A 27,402-nucleotide genomic window follows, 5' to 3' on the forward strand; every position below is an offset into this window, starting at 1 on the left:
AAGTACTGGACAGCTTTGTGACATCAAACGGACTTTGGTGGTCAAGATGTGTTGGTATCTGTACTGATGGCACAAAAGCCATGACAAGAAGACATAGTGGAGTGGAAACGCGCGTGCAAGCAGCTGCTCCCCACGCCACTTGGGTACACTGCAGCATCCCCTGAGAGGCTCTTGCTGCCAAGGGAATGCCTGCCAGCTTGAAAGACGTTTTGGACACTACAGTGAAAATTGTTAACTTTGTTAAAGCATGGCCCCTGGGCAGCAACCATGTAACGCTTTCACAACATACAGAAGCGCGCTAGTTATCAAGGGGAAAAGTATTGACACGTTGTTTTTAATTGAGAGACGAGCTTAAAGTTTTCTTTACTGACCATAATTTTCACTTGTCTGACCGCTTGCATGATGACGGGTTTCTCACACGACTGGCCTATCTGGGTGATGTTTTTTCTCCTCTGAATGATCTGAATCTAGGATTCCAGGGACTCTCCGCAACTATGTTCAATGTGCGGGACAAAATTGAGGCTATGATTATTAGGAGTTCTTACTTATTTTATTGTATTTAAGCATGGTTTAATTGTGTTTCACTGTAAAAGCTTCTTTTTTTTTACTATATGGTGCAATGATGATGCATCTTATCTGCAGCTACAGCAATTGTATCTGCTTTGTATTGTGTATTGAGTTTTATTGTTGATTTATTCAGATGATAGAATAACATATTTGTATATGAATTTCCCAAAAAGTATTATTCACGTTTTCTTCTAATGGCCTGTACTTTTACAATATCTTTGCATTGTGCTTCTTTAATAAACCATTTTTTATCCACCGGATGTAATTAGTGCTTTCTTACAGTAAATGGATATTGTCATCGTCATCAACTTTTCCATACAATCTAATTTGATCAAAACTTCTTTAAGCCTAGTATTGATCTCAGGCTCCACAATGTGTGAGTTAAAGGGCAATCTGCAATTTCTGCATCCATTTTTGGACTTAATTATATCTACCCATTGAGTCTTGAAGAATGTAACATAAATGCCCCTTTAGCAAAATTCAAAAGTCGTACCCCATCAGCTGAAGACCCATTGAGATTTTCTGAAGGACTTTATGGGGAAGAGTGTGCCTGAAAAGAACAGTTCTTCTCAGTTTTATGATGTCATATACTCTGCAGGAGTTCTGAGGATCTAGTAACCACGTATGAATGACTACCAGTTCTCCCATATTGCCTCCTCATCCTACAGACAGGACATAACGATTAATGACATTAGTGGTGTATGACTCTGACTGCTTTTATGAGTGTCGCTGCATGGTCTGGAAGGTCACTGTTCCAGTTAGGGCGTTTCTGTGTCTATGTGTGTATTTCTCTGTGGTCAGCCAGGTCATTGTCGCTGCTCCTGAGAAACAGTCACAGGAAGTGACATCACCACAAGATGTTACCTGAAACGTAGAAGGGGGGCATCTATCAGTAACCTGGGACAAACTACCTTCTGAAAAAGTTGGCAGGTGTTTCATGTCCCTCAGTCAAACTGACCTATGAGCAGGCAGAAGAAGTCATGCAAACACTTCTGCAGGCATATGAAGCCAAGATGAAACTGCACAGACACTGTTATGACATTTTTGCTCTCACTCTCTAATCCCCCCCCACACACACACACACTCTCTCTCTCCCCCCTCGCTTCTTAGTCTTTCTTTCTCTGTCTCTCAATCTCGCTCTCTGTCTCACTCTCTCTTCTTCCGAGCCCTCTATCTCCCTCCTTTCTCTTTCTCTGCAACATTGAGTGGTCTGCTCATAAAGTAACAAAGCTACCGGTATCTGTGAAACACCATGACCATTAACCACACAACCAGCAGCAGCTAGGAAACATGCTCCAAAACCACCACCATCAGACTGATCAACACAGTGACAGACCCCATACACACCCACGCCTCATCTTCTAACTCTCAAGCTGAGTGAAGGGGTTACTTCAGAGAGCAACTACAGAATGTGACTTCTTTTTCAGCTAACATTCAGGAATTATATATAGAACAGCAGCCCTCATCAAAAGGAAGTCTCTGCTCTTTCTCCTCTCCACTCTTTCTTCTCTGTGTGTTTTGGATAGTCAACTGCTAGCTACCAGTGACAGTGATAGATAAGGACATACAGCCAGAGGAAACAGTCATACAACACCTTAAAGAGATGTCTGGTGGTCCCTTCTCCTGCTTCTCCAAACAGGAAATACGGCTTCTCCTACTCTCTAACCTCCACTATGGTAAGTTTTGTAACTATTTTTATTTATTTGAACATTTGAAACACAATAAAACCGCAATACAACCATCAACGAGGATGACACAAACAAGTTATGAAACATATCATTACATTTACATTGTAGTCATTTAGCAGACACTCTTATCCAGAGCGACTTACAGTAGTGAATGCATACATTTCATTTCATACATTATTTTTCTGTGCTGGCCCCCCGTGGGAATCAAACCCACAACCCTGGTGTTGCAAACACCATGCTCTACCAACTGAGCTACAGGGTATCCCCATTGGTCCTCCTGAAACCAAGTAAAATACACAAGATAACATGAAAACACAATATATCTGAAATACGTCTCATTAATAGGGAGGAAACCGTAAAAGCAATAATTTAGTAATGTTCATTGAAACAATTATTCTTTCTTGCACAGTTTCTTAAGGTTAACCTTAAAACTTCCTAGTGTATTCATGGGTTTTATATGGTTTGGTACACCATTCCACTGCACCAGTGTTAAGTAAAGAGCTTTTTCCAGCCATGCTCCTATTGTAATGACCGACGCTGGAGTCGAGAAGCAGGTACGGGGAGTTGAACATTTAATTAACAGACATGAAACAAGACAGGCACAGCGTCAGCACACGAGAAAACAAGGACATGACAATCAATGCTGCAGCAGGGAATAAAGCTGGGAACCAGACAGATATAGGGGAGGTAATGACATAAATGACTGAGTCCAGCTGAGTCCAATAATCGCTGGATGAGGTTGAGTAATGATGGTGGCAGGAGTGCGTAATGCTGGGGAGCGGGGGCAGGCGTGACACCTATAGAGCAGCTGTCTCGTATTGCCAACACTTGCTCTGGTGTGATGGCTATGAGAGTCTCTAATGAAATTAAAATAACCAGACAGGTAACTGGGGAAAGGTCATGTATCACTTTAAAAACCATCAACAGTTTAATCTGCTCCACCATCAGATCAACTGGAAGCCAGTTTAGTTCCCTGAAATGATTAGGACCAACGTGCGTCTCTATGGCTGAGCTTGAGTATAATTCTCATTAGTTTGTTTTGGGCCATTTGAAGTTTGTCCTTCAGATTTGTTGTTATGCCACTGAAGCATGAGATACAAACATAGTCATAGTGGCACTGTATCAGAGATGGTGCCAGGGACCTCATAGTCTCTATATCTTGGAACTTGGCTACCCTTTCCAGTAACTTTGTCCTGGAGAGAACATTCCCAATGGCCTTCAGAGCCACAAGTTCGCATGTCATGTGTTGGTCCAGTACACATCCCAATGTATGTAACAGAGCATTTTTCCTTCACCGCTACACCATTAAACTTGAGAAGTTGGAGAGTTTTTCACTTTGTGTTTGGAACCACACAGGATACATTCTGTCGTGCCTAAATGGATAACCACTTACTGACTTTAGTCAGTTGGCTGCTTAGGGTCTTTTCAACGGTCTCCTTATTCTAATGTGAAACCAAGAGGGTACAATCATCCCCAAACAGGATCTATTGCATGTGCTTGCTTGCATGATAAAATAAGGAAAACCATCAGCTTTCTCTAACGTCATTGTTGGTCTTTACATGGTGTGTGTTGACTGTAGAATGCCTAGTCATCAGTGATTGGTTGGATATCTCGAAACATTTGCTTTATTGCTGTGTGATAACACCTACTTATACCTATATTCAGGAACATATCATGATGTATGTACTCTGCAGTTTTGAGTGAGTGCCAATGGTGTGGTTGAGTCAGCAGCTGATGCAGTACTTCTAGAACGCAACAGATCTTACGACCCTGTGCCTAATGGCTGTCACTCATTAAACTTAAGGTGATATGGAACTGTATCAAATTATTGTTTGTATTGCATAATATGATACATTGCCAGACTAGGATAACTGCAGTTGTCTTAAATTCTTCAATGAACTGTAACTGTATTATTTTCTTTATTCATTACTCATTCTTGGACTTCCTGTTTCCGGTCACAACTTGCAGACTTGTTTTCGTGCTGCTGTGCGTTTTGTTGCCGATCTTACTTTGCTACCTGACTACTTCACGGTTTTTACTTTTTCATTACCGTATATTTTGAGTTTTTCCCTCACTCAACTTTTTTCGTTCAACTTTTTCACCCCGGAAGTTTTATCTGGACATGGTTCGTCAGGACTTTAAACTAGCACAGTCAGTGTAGTCAGCTCAGCTATCCCCATTGAGACCGTGTCTGTGCCTCGATCTAGGTTGGGCAAAGTTAAAGATGGCGGTGTTCGCTTTAGCAATCTCACTAGTATAAAGACCTCCTCCATCCCTGCCATTATTGAAAGAGATTGTGATACCTCACATCTCAAAATAGGACTACTTAATGTTAGATCCCTCACTTCAAAGGCAGTTATAGTCAAGGAACTAATCACTGATCATAATCTTCATGTGATTGGCCTGACTGAAACATGGCTTAAGCCTGATGAATTTACTGTGTTAAATGAGGCCTCACCCCCTGGTTACACTAGTGACCATATCCCCCGCGCATCCCGCAAAGGCGGAGGTGTTGCTAACATTTATGATAGCAAATTTAAATTTACAAACAAAAAAAACAACAACGACGTTTTCGTCTTTTGAGCTTCTAGTCATGAAATCTATGCAGCCTACTCAATCACTTTTTATAGCTACTGTTTACAGGCCTCCTGGGCCATTTGCAGCGTTCCTCACTGAGTTCCCTGAATTCCTATCGGACCTTGTAGTCATCGCAGATAATATTCTAATTTTTGGTGACTTTAATATTCACATGGAAAGGCTTTCGGAGCCATCATCGACTCAGTGGGTTTTGTCCAACATGTCTCTGGACCTACTCACTGCCACAGTCATACTCTGGACCTTGTTTTGTCCCATGGAATAAATATTGTGGATCTTAATGTTTTTCCTCATAATCCTGGACTATCGGACCACCATTTTATTACATTTGCAATCCAACAAATAATCTGCTCAGACCCCAACCAAGAAGCATTAAAAGTTGTGCTATAAATTGTCAGACAACCCAAAGATTCCTTGATGCCCTTCCAGACTCCCTCTGCCTACCCACGGACGTCAGAGGACAAAAATCAGTTAACCACTTAACCGAGCAACTCAATTTAACCTCTTATGGCTAGGGGGCAGTATTTTCACGGCTGGATAAAAAACGTACCCAATTTAATCTGATTATTAGTCCTGCCCAGAAACTAGAATATGCATATAATTATTAGCTTTGGATAGAAAACACTCCAAAGTTTCTAAAACTGTTTGAATGGTGTCTGTGAGTATAACAGAACTCATTTGGCAGGCCAAAACATAAGAAGATTCTGTTCAGGAAGTACCCTGTCTGACCATTTCTTGCCCTTCTTGATTATCTCTATCCATTACAAAGGATCTCTGCTGTTACGTGACACTTCCTACGGCTCCCATGGGATCTCAGAGCCCGGGAAAAAGCTGAATGACGTAATTACAAGCCCTGGCTGAAACACACGAGCGCTTTTGCAAAGTGGTCTATCAGCGGACAAAGGGACTCATGCTCGTGCACGATACGACACCATGTTTTTATTCTATCGTCTCTGAACGGATTCAACGACAAAAAGCATAACAATTATTTTAAGAATTATAGATACAGAACTCCTCTATGCACTCGATATGTCCGATTTTAAAATAGCTTTTCGGTGAAAGCACATTTTGCAATATTCTAAGTAGATAGCCCGGCATCACAGGGCTAGCTATTTAGACACCCAGCAAGTTTAGCACTCACCAAAGTCAGATTTACTATAAGAAAAATGTTATTACTTTTGGTGTTCTTCGTCAGAATGCACTCCCAGGACTTCTACTTCAATAACAAATGTTGGTTTGGTCCCAAATAATCCATAGTTATATCCAAACAGCGGCGTTTTGTTCATGCATTCAAGACACTATCCGAAAGGGTAAAGAAGGGTGACGAGCACGACGCATTTCGTGACAAAAAATGTGTAAATATTCCATTACCGTACTTCGAAGCATGTCAACCGCTGTTTAAAATCAATTTTTTATGCCATTTTTCTCGTAAAAAAGCGATAATATTCCAACCAGGAATCTGCGTTTAGGTAAAAAGACGAAAGAAAATAAAGCATGGGGTCAACTCGTGCACGCGCCTAAGCCCATTGTCCTCTGATCGGCCACTTGCCAAAAGCGCAAATGTGTTTCAGCCTGGGGCTGGAATGACATCATTCAGCTTTTTCCCGCCTTCTGAGAGCCTATGGGACCAGAGGCAAGAAGCTCAAGGAATGGTCAGACAGGCCACTTCCTGTAAGGAATCTTCTCAGGTTTTTGCCTGCCATATGAGTTCTGTTATACTCACAGACACCATTCAAACAGTTTTAGAAACTTTAGGGTGTTTTCTTTCCCAAGCCAATCATTATATGCATATTTTAGTTTCTGGGCAGTAGTAATAACCAGATTAAATCGGGTACGTTTTTTATCCGGCCGTGTAAATACTGCCCCCTACCCCCAAAAGGTTAAGGGGCAAAGTATTGACACATTTTTTTTAAATTGAGAGACGTGCTTAAAGTTTTCATTACTGATCGTAATTTTCACTTGTCTGATCGCTTGCATGATGAAGAGTTTCTCACACGACTGGCGTATCTGGGTGAGGTTTTTTCATGCCTGAATCTAGAATTACAGGCTCTCAGCAACTATATTCTATGTGCGGAAGTTGGAGCTCTTCTCTGTCTGTATTACCAAGGACAGCACACAGGTCTTTCCACCGTTGTATGATTTTTTTTTTGTGCAAATGAACTCAAGCTCATGGACAATGTCAAATGTGATATAGCGAAGCACCTGAGTGAGTTGGGTGTACAATTATGCAGGTACTTTCCCTAAACGGATGACACACACAGCTGGATTCGTTAGCCCTTTCATGCCCTCCCTCCCTCCCTTTCATGTCCACTTACCGATATCTGAACAAGAGAGACTCATCGAAATTCCAACAAGCGGTACTGTGAAAATTGTATTTAATCAGAAGCCCCTGCCAGATTTCTGGATTTGGCTGCGCTCAGAGTATCCTCCCTTGCCAAATCAAGCTGTTAAGACACTGATGCCCTTTGCAACCACACACCTATGTGAGAGTGGATTCTAAATACAGGCACAGACTATGTGTTGGAAATGATTTAATGCAACCCAACATTGCAGAGTTATCCTTTCAAGCACAGCCTTCTCATTAACCTGTGATGAGTTATTCACAATTTTTGATGAACAAATAAGGTTTTATATGTTTATATGGTTAAAGAAAGAGCAAAATCATTGATTATTATTATATTATTCAACTGCTCGTCCAACTGCACAGCCCTAACATGTAATCCCTTCAAGCACCAGCGGTCAGAGCAGCTCACAGACCACTGCACCTGTACATAGCCAATCTATAATTTAGCCAAAACAAGTACCTCTTCCCCTTCTGTATTTATTTATTTATTTATTTTGCTCCTTGGCACCCCATTATTTTTCTTTCTATTTTGCACTTTCTTCCAATACAAATCTACCATTCCAGTGTTTTACTTGCTATATTGTATTTACTTCGCCACCATGGCCTTTTTTGCCTTTACCTCCCTTATCTCACCTCATTTGCTCACATTATATATAGCCTTATTTTTCTACTGTATTATTGACTGTATGTTTGTTTTACTCCATGTGTAACTCTGTGTTGTTTTATGTGTCGAACTGCTTTGCCTTATCTTGGCCAGGTCGCAATTGTAAATGAGAACTTGTTCTCAACTTGCCTACCTGGTTAAATAAAGGTGAAATAAAATAAAAAAAATGGTAATGATGATTCACAGATACCGGTAGCTTTGTTACTTTGTGAGCAGACAGCTCAATGTTGCAGAGAAAAGGGAAAGGAGGGAGATAGAAGGCTTGGGAGATGAGAGAGAAAGACAGAGAGCGAGATTGAGAGTGAGACAGAGACAGAGAGAAAGAAAGACAAAGTGCAAGGGGGAGAGAGAGTGTGTGTGGGGAGGTTAGAGAGAACGAGAGCAAAAATGTCATAACAGTGTCGGTGCAGTTTCCTCTAGGCTTCATATACATGCAGAAGTGTTTGCATGACTTCATCTGCTGCTCATAGGTCAGTGTGGCTGAGGTACAGGAAACACCTGCCAACTTTTTCAGAAGGTAGTGGGTCCCATGTTACTGATAGAGGCCCCCCTTCTACGTTTCAGGTAACATCTTTTGGTGATGCCACTTCCTGTGACTGTTTCTCAGGAGCAGTGACAATGACCTGGCTGGCTGCCGGCTGTCTGTCTGACCACATAGACATAAACACAGACACAGAAACCCCCTAACTGGAACAGTGACCTTCCAGACCATGCAGGGACACTGAAGATAGCAGTCAGAGTCATACACCAATGTCATTAATCATTTTTACCTGTGTTGGAGTCGGCTAAACTTTGGACATTGAGATATTAAATAAATGACAGAGAAGAAGCCTTGAATAGAAAGAGTGGTAGAGAATGGGTTTTATGTCAGAAGTTAAGGGTTCTCTGTAGGAAGCCAGAAGGCTTTGAAATGTGTTTGATGGAGGAGAGCAGAGTGACGTGTTGATATAGGGAAGACAGATGGATATATGTGGATTAGGTGAAGCAGGGGTTGAGGTCAGGAGGTGAGGGGTTGAGGTCAGTTCACCTTAAGGGAGTAATCAGGGTGTAGTATCTGGTTACCTTCTTCCTGTTGGGCATAATCTGTAAGGATTGGAGAGAGGGAGTGTCTTAAGTAGGATGTATATAACTGTGATGGAGAGAAATGTTTTGGTGTCTGATTACAGCTGTACAGAACCTTTGGGAAGAAATAAACTTGGTTAAAGCTTCTCTAGTATCCGTGAGTGATTTACTCGGAAAAATAAGAACCTAACACCTGTCTGTAGGATGAGGAGGCAATATGGGAGAACTGGCAGTCAGTCATATGTAGGTTACTAGATTCTCAGAACTCCTGCAGAGTATATGACATCATCAAACTGAGAAGAACTGTTATTTTCAGGCACACTCTTCCCCAAGAAGCAATTCTAAAAATCTCTAAGGGTCTTCAGCTGATGGGGTGCAGCTTTTGAACTTTGTTCTTGGGGCATTTATGTTATATTCTTCAAGATTCAATGGGTAGATATAATTAAGTCCAAAAATGGATGCAGAAATAGCAGATTGCCTTTTAACTCACACATTGTGGAGCCTGAGATCTATACTAGGATGAAAGGAATTTTAACCAAATGAGGTTTTATGGAAAAGTTGACGATGACAATATCCATGTACAGTAAGAAAGCACTCATGCCATCCGGTGGATAAAAAATTGTTTATTAAAAAGCACAATGCAAAGACATTGTAAAAGTACAGGCCATTAGAAGAAAATGTGAATAATATACAAATATGTTATTCTATCATCTGAATAAATCAACAATAAAACTCAAAACACAATACAAAGCAGAATCAAATGCTGTAGCTGCAGATAAGATGCATCATCATTGCACCATAAGGCAAAGAAAAAAGCTGTTACAGTGAAACAATTAAACCATGCTTAAATATAATAAAATAAGTAAATAAAATAAGTAAGAACTCCTTAATGTACAAGTTGTTTTGGCATGTGTGTTTGTGCGTATTGAGCGTACAAAATCCATGTTCCGGGTTCCTTCTGCTCCTCTGATGGTGTGTCCTTCCATTCCTCCGTCCCTTCATCCTTCCATCCTTCCATCACTCCAACCTTCTATCCCCCCATCCTTCCATCCCTCCATCTCTGACCCCCTCAAGGACCTGCAACATATCACCGCACAAAGTTGTTGCGGACATGCAGTCAAATAAACTCTTAAGAATTAAACAAAGAGACATACTTTAAATAGATACATTATACGTTGATATCAGAGAATTAGTTCCATATTAGTATCATATTAAGTATCAATAGCATATGGCTATTAGTCTTACCTGGGGCTGTACCTGGCTTCACTTGAGAATAGACCAAATCTGCCTCAGGTGGGGTTGCTGTTTCTGTAAGGGGTGAGGATAAAACATCAGAATAATATAACAGTTATATTCAGAATATTATGCAGCTAGTCAATATGGGGTCAGAGATGTGAGGTTATGATACAGGGAATATGGAAGGGGGAATATGGAAGGAGGGATGTCCAGTCTTACCTTTCTTCTTCTTGGCTTTGGCCTTCTGTTTAAGGTCAACCTCAGCATAGGTCACATCAACAGGTCCAGTCGCTTCTGAAAATGGATATGTCCAGTCACAAATTAAGGAATTAGATTATTCAGCATCTTTTTTGAAACTCCAAAAACACACATTTAGATCTCACAGACTGCCAACCTGTAGAATGGGTCTTGCCTGTGGTCTTCCCTGTCTTGACCTCGACCTCGACCCGAATAGATCTTCCCTGTCTTGACCTCGACCTCGACCTCGACCTCGACCCTGTCTTGACCTCGACCTCGACCCGAATAGACTGGATTTTCTTTGGGATCAGCTGTCATTTCTGAGGAGGAGGAGAGGAGAATTTGTTTGTTTTATTCAAATTTTATGAGTAAAAAACACTGCTACATTTTGTATTAGTTTATGTGACAGTTGAGAGTTACTTTTCTTTTTCTTGTCCAACTGTTTGAGTTGAATCTGTGCGTACATCACATCACTTGATCCAGCAGTAGCAGCACCAGCATCTGAAATATACAGGTAATACACTAATATCTCTACTTTCTGTTAGTATGCTAGTCATATTAAACATATGAAAAACAACTGCAACAACAACTCTATACTGTATTCATGCTAAACGTAACATACAGTGTACAGTACCACTGTCATTACTGTCTGAGGGAGTGATTGTATCATAGATGTTAGTGCCACCTGTTGGTCAAAGAAGAGAGAGAAAGATTAATAGGTTGGTTTTCCCTCAGCTTGATAAGGGACATAGAGTACGGTAACATGTATGTAAAGTGAATAGTGAAAAGTCAGTATGTGAAGTTACAGAGAGAGGAGAGTGACAGTGGTCTGGGATGAGAGACTGACCATGCTGCAGATTATTATACCCAGCATCAGGAGCCTGGCCCAGGGTAGATTATTGGTCCTGTAAGGGGTCCAGGTTGGTCCTCTGGGGCTCGGGGGGACTGCAGGGAGAGAGATACTCATGAAACACACAGATTATATTTTACTGTATGAAAAGGGACATGGTTGAATGACAGGTGTACTCACCAGAATATTCTGTGGCAACAGGAATCTGATATGAGAAATGCATACTATTATACTGTATGAAGTCGTTACTGTTTTAAACTTTTGTAATTAGACGTCTTTCTCCTAAACATGAACCAAAAGGTTGAATGAGAATTTATAAAAGCTTCACCTTTGGCTTTTTTATATCGACACAGCAGTACCAGGAGAATGGCCAGTAGAACACAAGCAACAACCAGGCCCACAACCACTCCTACTAGGACTGATGTAGAGGGTCCAGGAGATACGCCTGGAGAGAGAACAGCAAATCGCCATCCGACACTGAGGTAGTTGTAGAAAATAAATAAAGTAGTGGACAAAGTGAATATATACTGCTCAAAAAAATAAAGGGAACACTTAAACAACACATCCTAGATCTGAATGAAAGAAATAATCTTATTAAATACTTTTTTCTTTACATACTTGAATGTGCTGACAACAAAATCACACAAAAATAATCAATGGAAATCTAATTTATCAACCCATGGAGGTCTGGATTTGGAGTCACACTCAAAATTAAAGTGGAAAACCACACTACAGGCTGATCCAACTTTGATGTAATGTCCTTAAAACAAGTCAAAATGAGGCTCAGTAGTGTGTGTGGCCTCCACGTGCCTTTATGACCTCCCTACAACGCCTGGGCATGCTCCTGATGAGGTGGCGGATGGTCTCCTGAGGGATCTCCTCCCAGACCTGGACTAAAGCATCCGCCAACTCCTGGACAGTCTGTGGTGCAACGTGGCGTTGGTGGATGGAGCGAGACATGATGTCCCAGATGTGCTCAATTAGATTCAGGTCTGGGGAACGGGCGGGCCATTCCATAGCATCAATGCCTTCCTCTTGCAGGAACTGCTGACACACTCCAGCCACATGAGGTCTAGCATTGTCTTGCATTAGGAGGAACCCAGGGCCAACCGCACCAGCATATGGTCTCACAAGGGGTCTGAGGATCTCATCTCGGTACCTAATGGCAGTCAGGCTACCTCTGGCGAGCACATGAAGGGCTGTGCGGCCCCCCAAAGAAATGCCACCCCACACCATGACTGACCCACCGCCAAACCGGTCATGCTGGAGGATGTTGTAGGCAGCGGAACGTTCTCCACGGCGTCTCCAGACTCTGTCACGTCTGTCACGTGCTCAGTGTGAACCTGCTTTCATCTGTGAAGAGCACAGGGCGCCAGTGGCAAATTTGCCAATCTTGGTGTTCTCTGGCAAATGCCAAACGTCCTGCACGGTGTTGGGCTGTAAGCACAACCCCCACCTGTGGACGTCGGGCCCTCATACCACCCTCATGGAGTCTGTTTCTGACCGTTTGAGCAGACACATGCACATTTGTGGCCTGCTGGAGGTCATTTTGCAGGGCTCTGGCAGTGCTTCTCCTGCTCCTCCTTGCACAAAGGTGGAGGTAGCGGTCCTGCTGCTGGGTTGTTGCCCTCCTACGGCCTCCTCCACGTTTCCTGATGTACTGGCCTGTCTCCTGGTAGCGCCTCCATGCTCTGGACACTACGCTGACAGACACAGCAAACCTTCTTGCCACAGCTCGCATTGATGTGCCATCCTGGATGAGCTGCACTACCTGAGCCACTTGTGTGGGTTGTAGACTCCGTCTCATGCTACCACTAGAGTGAAAGCACCGCCAGCATTCAAAAGTGACCAAAACATCGGCCAGGAAGCATAGGAACTGAGAAATGGTCTGTGGTCCCCACCTGCAGAACCACTCCTTTATTGGGGGTGTCTTGCTAATTGCCTACAATTTCCACCTGTTGTCTATTCCATTTGCACAACAGCATGTGAAATTTATTGTCAATCAGTGTTGCTTCCTAAGTGGACAGTTTGATTTCACATAAGTGTGATTGACTTGGAGTTACATTGTGTTGTTTAAGTGTTCCCTTCATTTTTTTGAGCAGTGTATATCTTTTTTGTGTGTATTTTCTTAAAACCGCATTGTTGGTTAAGGGCTTGTAAGTAAGCATTTCACTGTTGTATTCGGCGCATGTGACAAATAACTTGATTTATTTGCGTTATTTATTACCACTGACCAGAGATGGGAAGAGTTTCAAAGCTGTAACTGGGGAACTGGGTTTCCAGGTTAAAGTCTAGTTTCATTCAGCTTCACATAATAACATGTTGAATACATTAATGTATTTTCTTTAACTCTTTACCAATAAAAATATCTAAGTGGTTTGTTGTAGAGTATGGGACACATGTACAACATGTGTGAAAAAACCAAGAGAAAGGTTACAGGGCAAAGCAGTTACAGACTTCACTTTTAGTTGGTATCCTATGGTAAACATCTGGGGTTTCTTATCGCCCCCTTCAGGGACAGGCCTGTAACTACTCCACATTCTTGTGGATCACAATATAAAAACTAAGCAATCAAATGTATTTATAAAGCCCTTTTTACATCAGCAGATGTCACCAAGTGCTATACAGAAACCCAGCCTAAAACACCAAACAGCAAGCATTGCATTTGTAGAAGCACGGTGGCTAGGAAAAACTCTAGAGAAGAACCAGGCTCTGAGGTGTGGCCAGACCTCTTCTGGCTGTGCCAGGTGGAGATTATAAGAGTACATCGCCATTAAGGCCAGACTGTTCTTCAAGATGTTCAAACGTTCATAGATGACCAGCAGGGTCAAATAATAAGGACAGTGGTTGTAGAGGGTGCAACATATCAGTACTACAGGAGTAAATGTCAGTTGACTTTTCATAGCCGAGCATTCAGAGGTAGAGACAGCATTCAGAGGTAGAGAGAGTCGAAAACAGCAGGTCCGGGACAAGGAAGTGAACAGGTCAGGGTTACATAGCCGCAGGCAGAACAGTTTAAACTGGAGCAGCAGCACTACCAGGTGGACAGGAGACAGGCAGGAGTCACCAGGCCAGGTAGTCCTGAGGCATTATCCCAGGGCTCAGTTCCTCCTGGGGGAGGAGAGAGGTGGGGGGGAGCGGGTATGAGAGTGGTTAACCTGTTGGGGATAGGGGGCAGTATTTACACGGCCGGATAAAAAATGTACCCGATTTAATCTGGTTACTACTCCTGCCCAGTAACTAGAATATGCATATAATTATTGGCTTTGGATAGAAAACACCCTAAAGTTTCTAAAACTGTTTGAATGGTGTCTGTGAGTATAACAGAACTCATATTGCAGGCAAAAACCTGAGAAGATTCTGACCAGGAAGTGGCCTGTCTGACAAGTTGTTGTCCATCTTGGCTCTTTTTATTGAAGACTGAGGATCTTTGCTGTAACGTGACACTTCCTACGGCTCCCATAGGCTCTCAGAACCCGGGAAAAAGCTGAATGACGTAATTCAAGGCCCAGGCTGAAACATACTAGTGCTCTATCAGAGGGCCTTTAGACTGAGGCTCGTGCATGAGGGGATAGCATGCTTTTACTTTCTCTCTCGTTGAATGTAAACAGGCTTTGCCGGTCGGAATATTATCGCTTTTTTACGAGAAAAGTGTCATAAAAATTGATTTTAAACAGCGGTTGACATGCTTCGAAGTACGGTAATGGAATATTTAGAAATTTTTTGTCACGAAATGCGCCATGCTCGTAACCCTTATTTACCCATCGGATAGTGTCTTGAACGAACTAACAAAACGCCGCTGTTTGAACATAACTATGGATTATTTGGGACCAAACCAACATTTGTTATTGAAGTAGAAGTCCTGGGAGTGCATTCTGACGAAGACAGCAAAGGTAATAACATTTTTCTTATAGTAAATCTGACTTTGGTGAATGCTAAACTTGCTGGGTGTCTAAATAGCTAGCCCTGTGATGCCGGGCTATCTACTTAGAATATTGCAAAATGTGCTTTCACCGAAAAGCTATTTTAAAATCGGACATATCGAGTGCATAGAGGAGTTCTGTATCTATAATTCTTAAAATAATTGTTATGTTTTTTGTGAACGTTTATCGTGAGTAATTTAGTAAATTCACCGGAAGTGTTCGGTGGGAATGCTAGTCACATGCTAGTCACCTGCTAATGTAAAAAGCTGGTTTTTGATATAAATATGAACTTGATTGAACAGACATGCATGTATTGTATAAAATAATGTCCTAAGATTGTCATCTGATGAAGATCATAAAAGGTTAGTGCTGCATTTAGCTGTGGTTTGGGTTTATGTGACATTATATGCTAGCTTGAAAAATGGGTGTCTGATTATTTCTGGCTGGGTACTCTGCTGACATAATCGAATGTTTTGCTTTCGTTGTAAAGCCTTTTTGAAATCAGACAGTGTGGTTAGATTAACGAGAGTCTTGTCTTTAAAATGCTGTAAAATAGTCATATGTTTGAGAAATTGAAGTAATAGCATTTCTAAGGTATTTGAATAACGCGCCACCGGATTCAACTGTGAGAAGGTTAAGAGAGGTTAAAAAAAGTGAGGCCCACATTCATAGAGACACATACCAGCTCTACTTGTAGTACTAAGACGACCAGCATAACTACACCTGCACCTGTCAATGACACAAGTTGTTCTGCTTCCACAAGCACATCCAATGCTAGCATCAGTCATTCTACATTTGCTGTTAGCCCAGCTAGCATGGACACTGACAGTTGTGAATCTGATGCAGCCGAAGAGCTACTGCCCCTTTATCCGGGTAAGAACCGAACAGACAGGGACCTTAGATCCTCAAAGAAGCGCAAATCTATGCGTTACAGCTGGATGAGTCAGACGTAGCGGGCCTGGTACAGCTCCTGGCATATGTCCGTTACGTTTATGGGGGGTCAAATAAGGAAGACATCCTCTTCTGTAACAAGGACAACACACAGGTCTTTCCATCACTGTATTACTTTTGTGTGTTGCCCTTTGCATCCACGTACCTATGTGAGAGTGGACTCTCGGCCCTTACTTGCATAAAAACAAAATATAGGCACAGACTGTGTGTGGGAAATTATTTAATACAACCCAACATTGAAGAATTATTTACATCCTTTCAAGCGCACACTTTTCATTAAGCTGTGGTGAGTTATTCACAGTTTTCGATGAAAAAAAAGGTTTTATATGTAAGATGGTTAAATAAAGAGCAAAATTACTGATTATTATTATATTATTATTTGTGCCATTATCCTATAACAGGTTTTGTCACTTCCCATGAGCCAGGTTGTGACCAAAACTCACACTCATTCTTATGTTTAATACATTTATTGTTTTGTGTGTGTGTGTGGCAGGCTTACAATGATGGCAAAAAAACATTTGAGAGTGCGCTGACCCTGGTGCTAGAGGGGGTACGAGACTATAAAAAGTTTGTCAACCACTGATGTAGACCAATTAGGGTTTGAAATCTCTCCAAAAGAATGTGGTGATCGATGATGTCAAAAGCAGCACTAAGGTCTAGGAGCTCGAGGACAGATGCAGAGCCTTGGACTGACACCATTAAAATGTAATTTACCACCTTCACGAGTGCAGTCTCAGTGCTATGATGGGGTCTAAAACCAGACTGTAGCATTTCGTATACATTATATTTCTTCAAGAAAGCAGTGAATTGCTGCGCAACAGCTTTTTCTAAAATGTTTGAGTGGAATGGGAGACTCGATATAGGCTGATAGTTTTTTACATTTTCCGGGTCAAGGTTTGGCTTTTTCAAGAGAGGCTTTATCACTGCCACTTTTAGTGAGTTTGGTACACATCCGATGGATAGGGCGCCATTTATAATGTTCAAGATAGGAGGGCCAAGAACGGGAAGTAGCTCTTCAGTAGGTTAGTTGGAATAGGGTCCATTATGCAGTTTGAGGGTTTAGAGGCCATTAATATTTTAACAGTGCTGTACTGACACTGCAAGACTCAGGGGATTTTCTACTTACAGGCGAAGCGGACAAAGGTCAGATTGGCAGTAAGACCATCACTCTGAAGGTCCATGGTAAGCTTTTTTTGCATCCTATTTTGATATCATTCTTATTTATATCCATAACCATAGCTGATGATCTTTAAACTATAACACAGGTATTGTGGTTTCGTACTGACCTTACTCACCATGCTTTGTTAAATATCCATCACATTTTCAAGTCGTCTTTCTCCTGGTGCTATGGCAATGGTAGGGTTCATTTAGATGGCTGATTATGTTTCTTTCTCTCTACTGGTTGGTTAGAGCCGATATCCAGAGAGACATCAAGCTATTGGCTAACCACTCCTGTACGGTGCGGCTGGTGTGCAACGTGTCCTGCTACCTCAACCTCAACCTCAACCTCACCTATTCCTGGGAGAGAGACAATAAGATGTACGGGGACGCCCAGCAGATTCACTTCTCTCTCTCACCAGCAGAGTTAAAACCTGTTGAGGATTTCAATTTCTCAAACATACGACTATTTTACACCATTTTAAAGATAAACTTCTCCTTAATGTAATCACATTGTCCGATTTCAAAAAGGCTTTCCAGCGAAAGCAAAATATTAGATTAAGTTAGGAGAGTACATAGACAAAAATAACCACACAGCCATTTTCCAAGCAAGGAAATGTGTCACAAAAACCCAAAATACAGCTAAATGAAGCACTAACCTTTCAAGATCTTCATCAGATGACACTTCTAGGACATCATGTTACACAATACATGTATGTTTTGTTCGATAAAGTTCATATTTATATCCAAAAACAGCATTTTACATTGGCGCGTGATGTTCAGAAAAAGTATTCCCACCAAAACTTTCGGTGAATGAACACATGAATTTACAAAAATACTCATCATAAACGTTGACAAAATACATAACAATTATTTAACCTCTCTAAGGTAGGTGGCACCAAATCGTCCCACCTACGTAACAGCCAGTGGAATCCTGTGGCGCGATATTCAAATACCTTAGAAATGCTATTACTTTAATTTCTCAAACATATGACTATTTTACAGCATTTTAAAGACAAGACTCTCGTTAATCTAACCACACTGTCCGATTTCAAAAAGGCTTTACAACGAAAGCAAAACATTAGATTATGTCAGCAGAGTACCCAGCCAGAAATAATCAGACACCCATTTTTCAAGCTAGCATATAATGTCACAAAACCCAGAAGACAGCTAAATGCAGCACTAACCTTTGATGATCTTCATCAGATGACACACCTAGGACATTATGTTATACAATACATGCATGTTTTGTTCAATCAAGTTCATATTTATATCAAAAAACAGCTTTTTACATTAGCATGTGACGTTCAGAACTAGCATACCCCCCGCAAACTTCCGGCGAATTTACTAACAATTTACTAAATTACTCACGATAAACGTTCACAAAAAGCATAACAATTGTTTTAAGAATTATAGATACACAACTCCTCTATGCACTCAATATGTCCGATTTTAAAATAGCTTTTCGGTGAAAGCACATTTTGCAATATTCTAAGTAGATAGCCCGGCATCACTGGGCTAGCTATTTAGACACCAAGCAAATTTAGCCTTCACCAAACTCCGATTTACTACTAGAAAAGTTTGATTACCTTTGGTGTTCTTCGTCAGAATGCACTCCGAGGACTTCTACTTCAATAGCAAATGTTGGTTTGGTCCCAAATAATCCATAGTTATGTTCCAACAGCGGCGTTTTGTTCGTGCGTTCAAGACACTATCTGAATGGTAAATAAGGGTCATGCGCACGGCGCATTTCGTGACAAAAGATTTCTAAATATTTCATTACCGTACTTCGAAGCATGTCAACCGCTGTTTAAAATCAAATTTTATGCAATTTTTCTCGTAAAAAAGCGATAATATTCTGACCGGGAATCTGCAATTAGGTAAACAGACGAAAGAAAATAAAGCATGGGGTCGACTCGGGCACGCGCCTAAGCCCGTTGTCCTCTGATCGGCCACTTGGCAAAGGCGATAATGTGTTTCAGCCAGAGGCTGCCTCGATATCGTTCAGCTTTTTCCCGGGCTCTGAGAGCCTATGGGAGCCGTAGGAAGTGTCACGTTACAGCTAAGATCCTCAGTCTTCAATAAACAGGCAAGAACAACAACACCTTGTCAGACAGGCCACTTCCTGCATGAAATCTTCTCAGGTTTTTGCCTGCCATATGAGTTCTGTTATACTCACAGACACCATTCAAACAGTTTTAGAAACTTTAGGGTGTTTTCTATCCAAAGCCAATAATTATATGCATATTCTAGTTACTGGGCAGGAGTAGTAACTAGATTAAATCGGGTACGTTTTTTATCCGGCCGTGTAAATACTGCCCACTAGCCCTAACAGGTTAACGAATTATAGATACACTACTCCTTGATGCAACCGCTCTGTCAGATTTTAAAATATCTTTATGGAGAAAGCACATTTTTCAATATTCTGAGTACATAGCTTGCCATCAAAGCAAGCTATACAGAGACCCGCCAAGTTCTGGGGTCAACTAAACTCAGAATTAGTATAATAAATATTCTCAATAAATGTGCTGATCTTCGTCAGAATGCACTCCCAGGACTGCTACTTCCACAAGAAATGTTCTTTTTGTTCGAAATAATCCATATTTATATCCAAATACCTCCATTTTGTTCGTGCATTAGATCACTATCCAAAGGCATAATGCACGAGCGTAATTCGAGAAACGAAAAGTCAAAATGTTCCTTTACCGTTTATAGAAACATGTCAAACATTGTTTACAATCAATCTTTAGGGTATTTTTAACGTAAAAATGTGATAATATTCTAACCGGACAATAGTGTATTCATTCCAGGAGAAAAAGAAAGAACAGCGCGCTTGCAGGCTCGCGCATCACCAAGCCCTTTGTCCTCAGGCAGTCCACTCATTCACTGAGCTACTATACTCTGCCCAGTAACAGGGCAGAGAATAGGGCAGAGAAAAACTTTCTGAAGGCTGTTGACAGCCAATGGAAGCCTTAGGAAGTGCAACATGACCCCACAGACACTGTAGTTTCGATAGGGATTCAAAAGAAGAACTACAATTCTCAGATTTCCCACTTCCTGGTTGGATTTTTCTCTGGTTTTTGCCTGCCATATGAGTTCTGTTATACTTACAGTCATCATTCAAACAGTTTTAGAAACTTCAGATTGTTTTCAATCCAAATCTACTAATAACATGCATATTCTAGTTTCTGGGCCCGAGTAGTAGGCAGTTTAATTTGGGCACGTTTTTCATCCGGGCGTGAAAATACTGCCCCCTATACCTTAACCTGTTTGGGGTAGGGGGCAGTATTGAGAATTTTGGAAAAAATATGTTCCCATTTTTAACTGCCTCCTACACCAACTCAGAAGCTAGAATATGCATATTATTGTTCAGGTTTGGATAGAAAACACTCTGAATTTTCTAAAACTGTTTGAATGGTGTCTGTGAGTATAACAGAACTCCTATGGCAGGCAAAAACCTGACAAGTTTCAAGCAGGAAGTACCCTGTCTGACAAGGAGTCGTGCGTCTTGCATCTTTTTATTGAAAAGTAAGGATCTTAGCTGTAACGTGACAATTCCCAGGGCTCCAATAGGCTCTCAGAGCCCGCGAAATAACTGAAGGTTTACGAGGGAGCCTCAGGTTGAAACAGATTATCGCCTTTTGTAAGTGGATGCTCCGAGGACCTTTGAATGATGCGCGTGCATGAGTCGCTTCTGAGGAGAAATTTTATTCGGCTGTTTAGGCTCAATGCATACTCCCGGTCGGAATATTATCACTAATCTACGAGTTGAATGGCATAAAAATTGGTTTTAAACAGCGGTTGACATGCTTCGAAGTACGGTAATGGAATAGTTAGACATTTTTGACACGCCAATGCGCCATGCGCGGGACCGCGAAGAAGCATTCTAGAACTCACGAACAAAACGTCGCTGTTTGGATATAACGATGGATTATTTGGGACCAAACCAACATTTGTTATTGAAGTAGAAGTCCTGGCAGTGTATTCTGATGAAGAACAAGCAAGGTAAGAACATTTTTCTTATAGGAAATGTGATTTTGGTGGATGCTGACCTGGGTGGGTATCTAAATAGCTAGCCCTGTAATGCCGGGCTATGTACTTAGATTATTGCAAAATGTGCTTCATCCGAAAAGCTATTTTAAAATCGGACATATCGAGTGCATAGAGGAGTAATGTATCTATAATTCTTAAAATAATTGTTATGCTTTTTGTGAACGTTTATCGTGAGTAATTTAGCAAACTGTTAGTAAATTCAACGGAAGTTTGCCGGGGGTTATGCGTTTTCTGAACGTCACATGCTAATGCAAAAAGCTGTTTTTTGATATAAATATGAACTTGATTGAACAGACATGCATGTATTGTATAACACAATGTCCTAGGTGTGTCATCTGATGAAGATCATCAAAGGTTAGTGCTGCATTTAGCTGTGGTTTGGGTTTTTGTGACATTATATGCTAGCTTGAAAAATGGCTGTCTGATTTTTTCTGGCTGGGCACTCTGCTGACATAATCTAATGTTTTGCTTTCGTTGTAAAGCCTTTTTGAAATCGGACAGTGGGGTTAGATTAACGAGATTCTTGTCTTTAAATAGCCGTAAAATAGTCATATGTTTGAGAAATTGAAGTAATAGTATTTCTAACGATTCAAAAATCGCGCCACTGGAATTTCAGTAGCTGTTACGTAGGTGGGACGAAATCGTCCCACATACCCCAGAGAGGTTAACAGGTTTTAAACATCAGTGTAAAGTGCAACGCCTCCAACCTAGCCAGTTGGAAAACTGCCTTTGACACATTAAAGTGCAGTAATGACACAACCACCCAGGTACCTAGATATCATAATAATCCCTTCCATATGCTTTTCAGTGTGCTTATATGCTTATGTTGTTAAATATAATATGTAATGCATGTGCTCACATTGGAAATATATGATATAGAGCCATTTAGTCGTTATCATATTGTATAGTCTAATCATGTGTGTTGTACAATATGTGACATGACTGGTGTGGTATACCATCTACATCAGAGTATCAGTGGTGCTGATCCTCACTGTAATGTGGCAGTGTGCTACTGCAGGGGCCGAAGTAACACAGGTATGGACAGCTTAGGGGTCTCCACTATACTTAAAGTGACATTTCAGGTGGTTCTAGAAGTATTCTTCAGCTGATATAATTTTGGGGGGGAATTTGCTAGAAATTAGAAAAAGAGTGAGACCCTCATTAATTCCTGGGTATGTTTGTTGATATCCTGTATAAAATGTTTCTGATTGGTTGATATTTTGTTCTTATAAAACACTGCATATCTAACAGACAACACAATATATGCTGATGTTATGGACAACACAAGAATTATGCATTGCCGTTATTATTTATCTGAATGTGTGGAAGCTGTATGCACTGTATTGTAATGGGCTGTATTTTGATTCCAGACAAGATCAAACAGTCATGTAAACCCAATATCCATCTATGAAACTGTCAATGATCTGGTTATCCCAAGATTGAACAAGGTAAGATATAAATGGTCATAATGGTAAAATGTCTGTGGTTGAATGGAAGACTACGTAGTCTACTTTGAGAATAGTCACTACCTTTCTTGATGCTGAAACAGTTTATTTTTGATTATCTGTCACATGTAGCCACAGACTCTTTATGACAAGATCACATTTGGACACCCAGAAGGCACCCTCCTCTCCCTACCATAAGTACTGTGAGCTGAACAGGTTGTGGTCATAGGCTGGGCCTTCCATAGATATGGAACCCTCTGCATGTTGTATATTCTGTATATTCTGTAGATAGGCCTAGATGTTACTGTTTAATTTCATCACGACCTACACTATTTGCTTACTTTTATTTCCTTCTCCCTTTGTTGATTCTCATATATACAGTATGTCATAAGGGCTTAGACCTTTCTTTGAGGGACTAGTTACAATTAGGAGATTCTGAAACATGTAATAGGCAGTAGAAGGCGTGGTGATCAGACAAGCTCATATGTCGAATTTCTATTTTCTAGATTAAATAAAATAGTTGTAGATAATAGTATGACATTCATTTGTGAGATTTATTTACCCCTGTGAATAGAAAGTGTACTCTTTCACATTAGGATTATGTGCTCGCCAGGCATCAATGTGGTTGTAATCAGGGCTAGGTGTTCCCGCTATCGGGACACCCTCTGACAACATCGGGTGAAATTACAGGGCGCGCATTTCAAATAAATATTCGTAATATTAAACATTCACGAACATACAAGTGTCTTATATCATTTAAAAGCTTAACTTCTTAAAATAAAGCATATCTTGTTGTTAATCCAGCCGCCGTGTCAGATTTCAAAAAGGCTTTACTCCGAAAGCATACCATGCTTCCTCTATCCCAAAGGTCCCAGCTATAACATGAATGGTCGTTTTGTTCAATAAAATCATTCTTTATATCCCAAAAAGTCTGTTTAGTTGGCGTCATTGATTTCAGTAATCCACTCGTTCAACGTGCAGACAAAGGTGTCCAAAAAGCTGCTGGTAAACTTTGTCCAAACAAGTCAAACGACGTTTCTATTTAATCCTCAGGTAGTCTAAAATGTAAATAAACTATAATATTTCACACAGAAAGTACTATGTTCAATAAGAAAGGAAAATTCATAAGCGCACACCTTCTCCCTTGCCCTCCAAAAGACTGATTTGCTTCAGTTGGTCCCATTACAAAAACTGCATGTTACTCAGGCCCAGAAGCTAGGATATGCATATAATTGGTAGATATAGATAGAAAACCCTCTAAAGTTTCTAAAACTTGTAACATTATGTCTGTGAGTATAACAGAACTGATATGGCAGGTAAATCCCCGAGGACAAACCACCCCCCCCCCAAAAAAAAATCAATGCCTAGTACTATAATTATAAGTCTTCCCAGATTGCAGTTCCTAGGGCTTCCACTAGATGTCAACAGTCTTTAGAAAGAGTTTGAGGCTGGTTTTTGGAAAAATGAGAAATTTTAGTTTTTCTAGGTGGCTCCCATTTTGGCTGTAGTGTTTCCAAGCGCGTGGATGAAAGCGCGTTCTTTGTTATTTATTTCTGGTAATGAACATACCATTCTCCCTCTTAAATTGTATCATTTATTTGCGTATTAGGATACCTAAGGTTTGATTAGAAATGTTGTTTGACTTGTTTGGAAAAGTTTATTAGTAATGTTTGGGATTAATTTTGGATGAATTTTATGGAGGGAAACTGGATGGATTATTGACTGAAGCTCACCAGCTAAACTGAGTTTTTATGGATATAAAGAAGGACATTATCAAACAAAAGGACCATTTGTGATGTAACTGGGACCTTTTGGAGTGCCAAAAGAAGAAGGTGCTGTCCTCAGATAATCGCATGGTTTGCTTTCGCCGTAAAGCCTTTTTGAAATCTGACATGGCGGCTGGATTAACAACAAGTTAAGCTTTATTTAGATGTATTACACTTGTGATTTTATGAAAGTTAAATATTTATAGTAATTTAATTTGAATTTGGAGCTCTGCAATTTCACCGGATGTTGTTGAGGTGTCCCGCTTGCAGCACGCCTTTCCCAAACAGGTTATCCTAGTCCTGCAATGTGTCTTTTTATGTAATAGAAACAATCATTCATTACAGTTAGACATCACCTTAAATTTAATGAATTACATGCATCTAGCACAGGGTCGTAGGATCGTACTACACTGGCTCCAACGCTTGTCGGGTGTGGCAGGGCTTGCAAACTATTACAGACTACAAATGGAAGCAGAGCCGCGAGCTGCCTAGTGACACGAGCCTACCAGACGAGCTAAATTACTTCTATTCTCGCTTCGAGGAAAGAAACACTGAAACATGCATGAGAGCATCAGCTGCTCCGGACGACTGTGTGATCACACTCCCCGTAGCCATTGTGAGTAAGACCTTTAAACTGGTCAACATTCACAAGGCCGCAGGGCCAGATGGATTACCAGGACATGTACTCTGAGCATCCACTGACCAACTAGCAAGTGTCTAAACTGAAATTTTCAACACGTCCCTGACTGAGTCTGTAATACCAACATGTTTTAACCTCTTACATCTACACGTTCCGCTAGCGGAACGTCTGCTCCAATATCCAATGATGGGCGGGGCGCGAAATTCAAACTCCTCTAAATCCGAAAACTTACACTTTTCAAACATATGACTATGTTACAGCTATTTAAAGACAAGACTCTCCTTTATCTAACCAAACTGTCCGATTTCAAAAAGGCTTTACAGCGAAAGCAAAACATTAGATTATGTCAGCAGAGTACCCAGCCAGGAATAATCACACAGCCATTTTTCAAGCTAGCATATCATGTCACATAAACCCAAACCATATCTAAATGCAGCACTAACCTTTGATGATCTTCATCAGATGACACACCTAGGACATTGTGTTATACAATACATGCATGTCTGTTCAATCAAGTTCATATTTATATCAAAAACCAGCTTTTTACATTAGCATGTGACGTTCAGAACTAGCATTCCCACCGAACACTTCCGGTGATTTTACTAAATTACTCACGATAAACGTTCACAAAAAGCATAACAATTATTTTAAGAATTATAGATACAGAACTCCTCTATGCACTCGATATGTCCGATTTTAAAATAGCTTTTCGGATGAAGCACATTTTGCAATAATGTAAGTACATAGCCCGGCGTTACAGGGCTAGCTATTTAGACACCCACCCAGTGTAGCCTTCACCAAAATCACATTTCCTATAAGAAAAATGTTCTTACCTTGCTTGTTCTTCATCAGAATACACTGCCAGGACTTCTACTTCAATAACAAATGTAGGTTTGGTCCCAAATAATCCATCGTTATATCCAAACAGCGACGTTTTGTTCGTGCGTTCTAGACACTATCCCAACGCTAAATCTCGGCCACGAGCATGACGCAAAATATGACAAAAAATTTCGAAATATTCCATTACCGTACTTCGAAGCATGTCAACCGCTGTTTAAAACCAATATTTATGCAATTTATCTCGTAGAGAAGCGATAATATTCCGACCGGGAATCTGCCTGTCTGTAAACTGAGGAAAAAACCGAAAGCCGGGGGCGGGGCGTGTCACGCGCCTAAGGCTTAGTCCATTGACTGACCACTCAGCATTTGCTCTCGTGTGCTTCAGCCAGGGCTTTGAATGACATCATTCCTGTTTTTCCCGGGCTGTGAGACTCCATTGTTGACGTGAGAAGTGTCACGTAAGAGCAGAGATCCTTTGTAAACGACAGAGATAATAAAGAAGGGCAAGAAATGTTCAGACAGGGTACTTCCTGAACAGAAGCATCTCAGGTTTTTGCCTGCCATAGGAGTTCTGTTATACTCACAGACACCATTCAAACAGTTTCAGAAACTTTGGAGTGTTTTCTCTCCAAAGCTAATAATTATATGCATATTCCAGTTTCTGGGCAGGACTAATAATCAGATTAAATCGGGTACGTTTTTTATCCAGCCGTGAAATTACTGCCCCCTAGATGTAACAGGTTAAGCAGACCGCCATAGTCCCTGTGCCCAAGAACACTAAGGTAGCCTGACTAAATGAAAATGCTGTTAATTGACTACAGCTCAGCGTTCAACACCATAGTGCCCTCAAAGCTCATCACTAAGCTAAGGACCCTGGGATTAAACACCTCCCTCTGCAACTGGATCCTGGACTTCCTGACGGTCCGCCCCCAGGTGGTGAGGGTAGGTAACAACACATCCACCACGCTGATCCTCAACACAGGGGCCCCTCAGGGGTGCGTGCTCAGTCTCCTCCTGTACTCCCTGTTGACTCATGACTGCATGGCCAGGCACAACTCCAACACCTTCAATAAGTTTGCCGATGACACAACAGTGGTAGGCCTGATCACCGACAACGATGAGACAGCCTATAGGGAGAAAGTCAGAGACCTGGCCGTGTGGTGCCAGGACAACAGACTCTCCCTGCATGTGATCAAGACAAAGGAGATGATTGTGGACTACAGGAAAAAGAGGACCGAGCACACCCCCATTCTTATCGACGGGGCTGCAGTGGAGCAGGTTGAGAGCTTCAATTTTCTTGGTGTCCACATCGCCAACATGGTCCAAGCACACCAAGACAGTCGTGAAGAGGGCACGACAAAACCTATTCCCCCTCAGGAGACT

General features: G+C 41.2%; 1 long non-coding RNA gene and 1 pseudogene across 1 annotated transcript; one reads left to right on the plus strand and one right to left on the minus strand.

The window, feature by feature from the left end:
* Positions 1–27,402, plus strand: part of LOC115199251 (SLAM family member 8-like) — a 256,891-nt pseudogene that overhangs the window by 46,310 nt on the left and 183,179 nt on the right.
* Positions 10,698–11,285, minus strand: LOC115198495 (uncharacterized). Its single transcript, XR_003879234.1, has 3 exons — positions 11,241–11,285; positions 10,814–10,894; positions 10,698–10,713 (listed from the first exon to the last, which is right to left on the minus strand). It is a non-coding gene; the product is annotated as an uncharacterized LOC115198495 (long non-coding RNA).

The sequence above is a fragment of the Salmo trutta genome, chromosome 8, assembly GCF_901001165.1.
Source record: "Salmo trutta chromosome 8, fSalTru1.1, whole genome shotgun sequence".
NCBI classification, from domain to species: Eukaryota; Metazoa; Chordata; class Actinopteri; order Salmoniformes; family Salmonidae; genus Salmo; species Salmo trutta.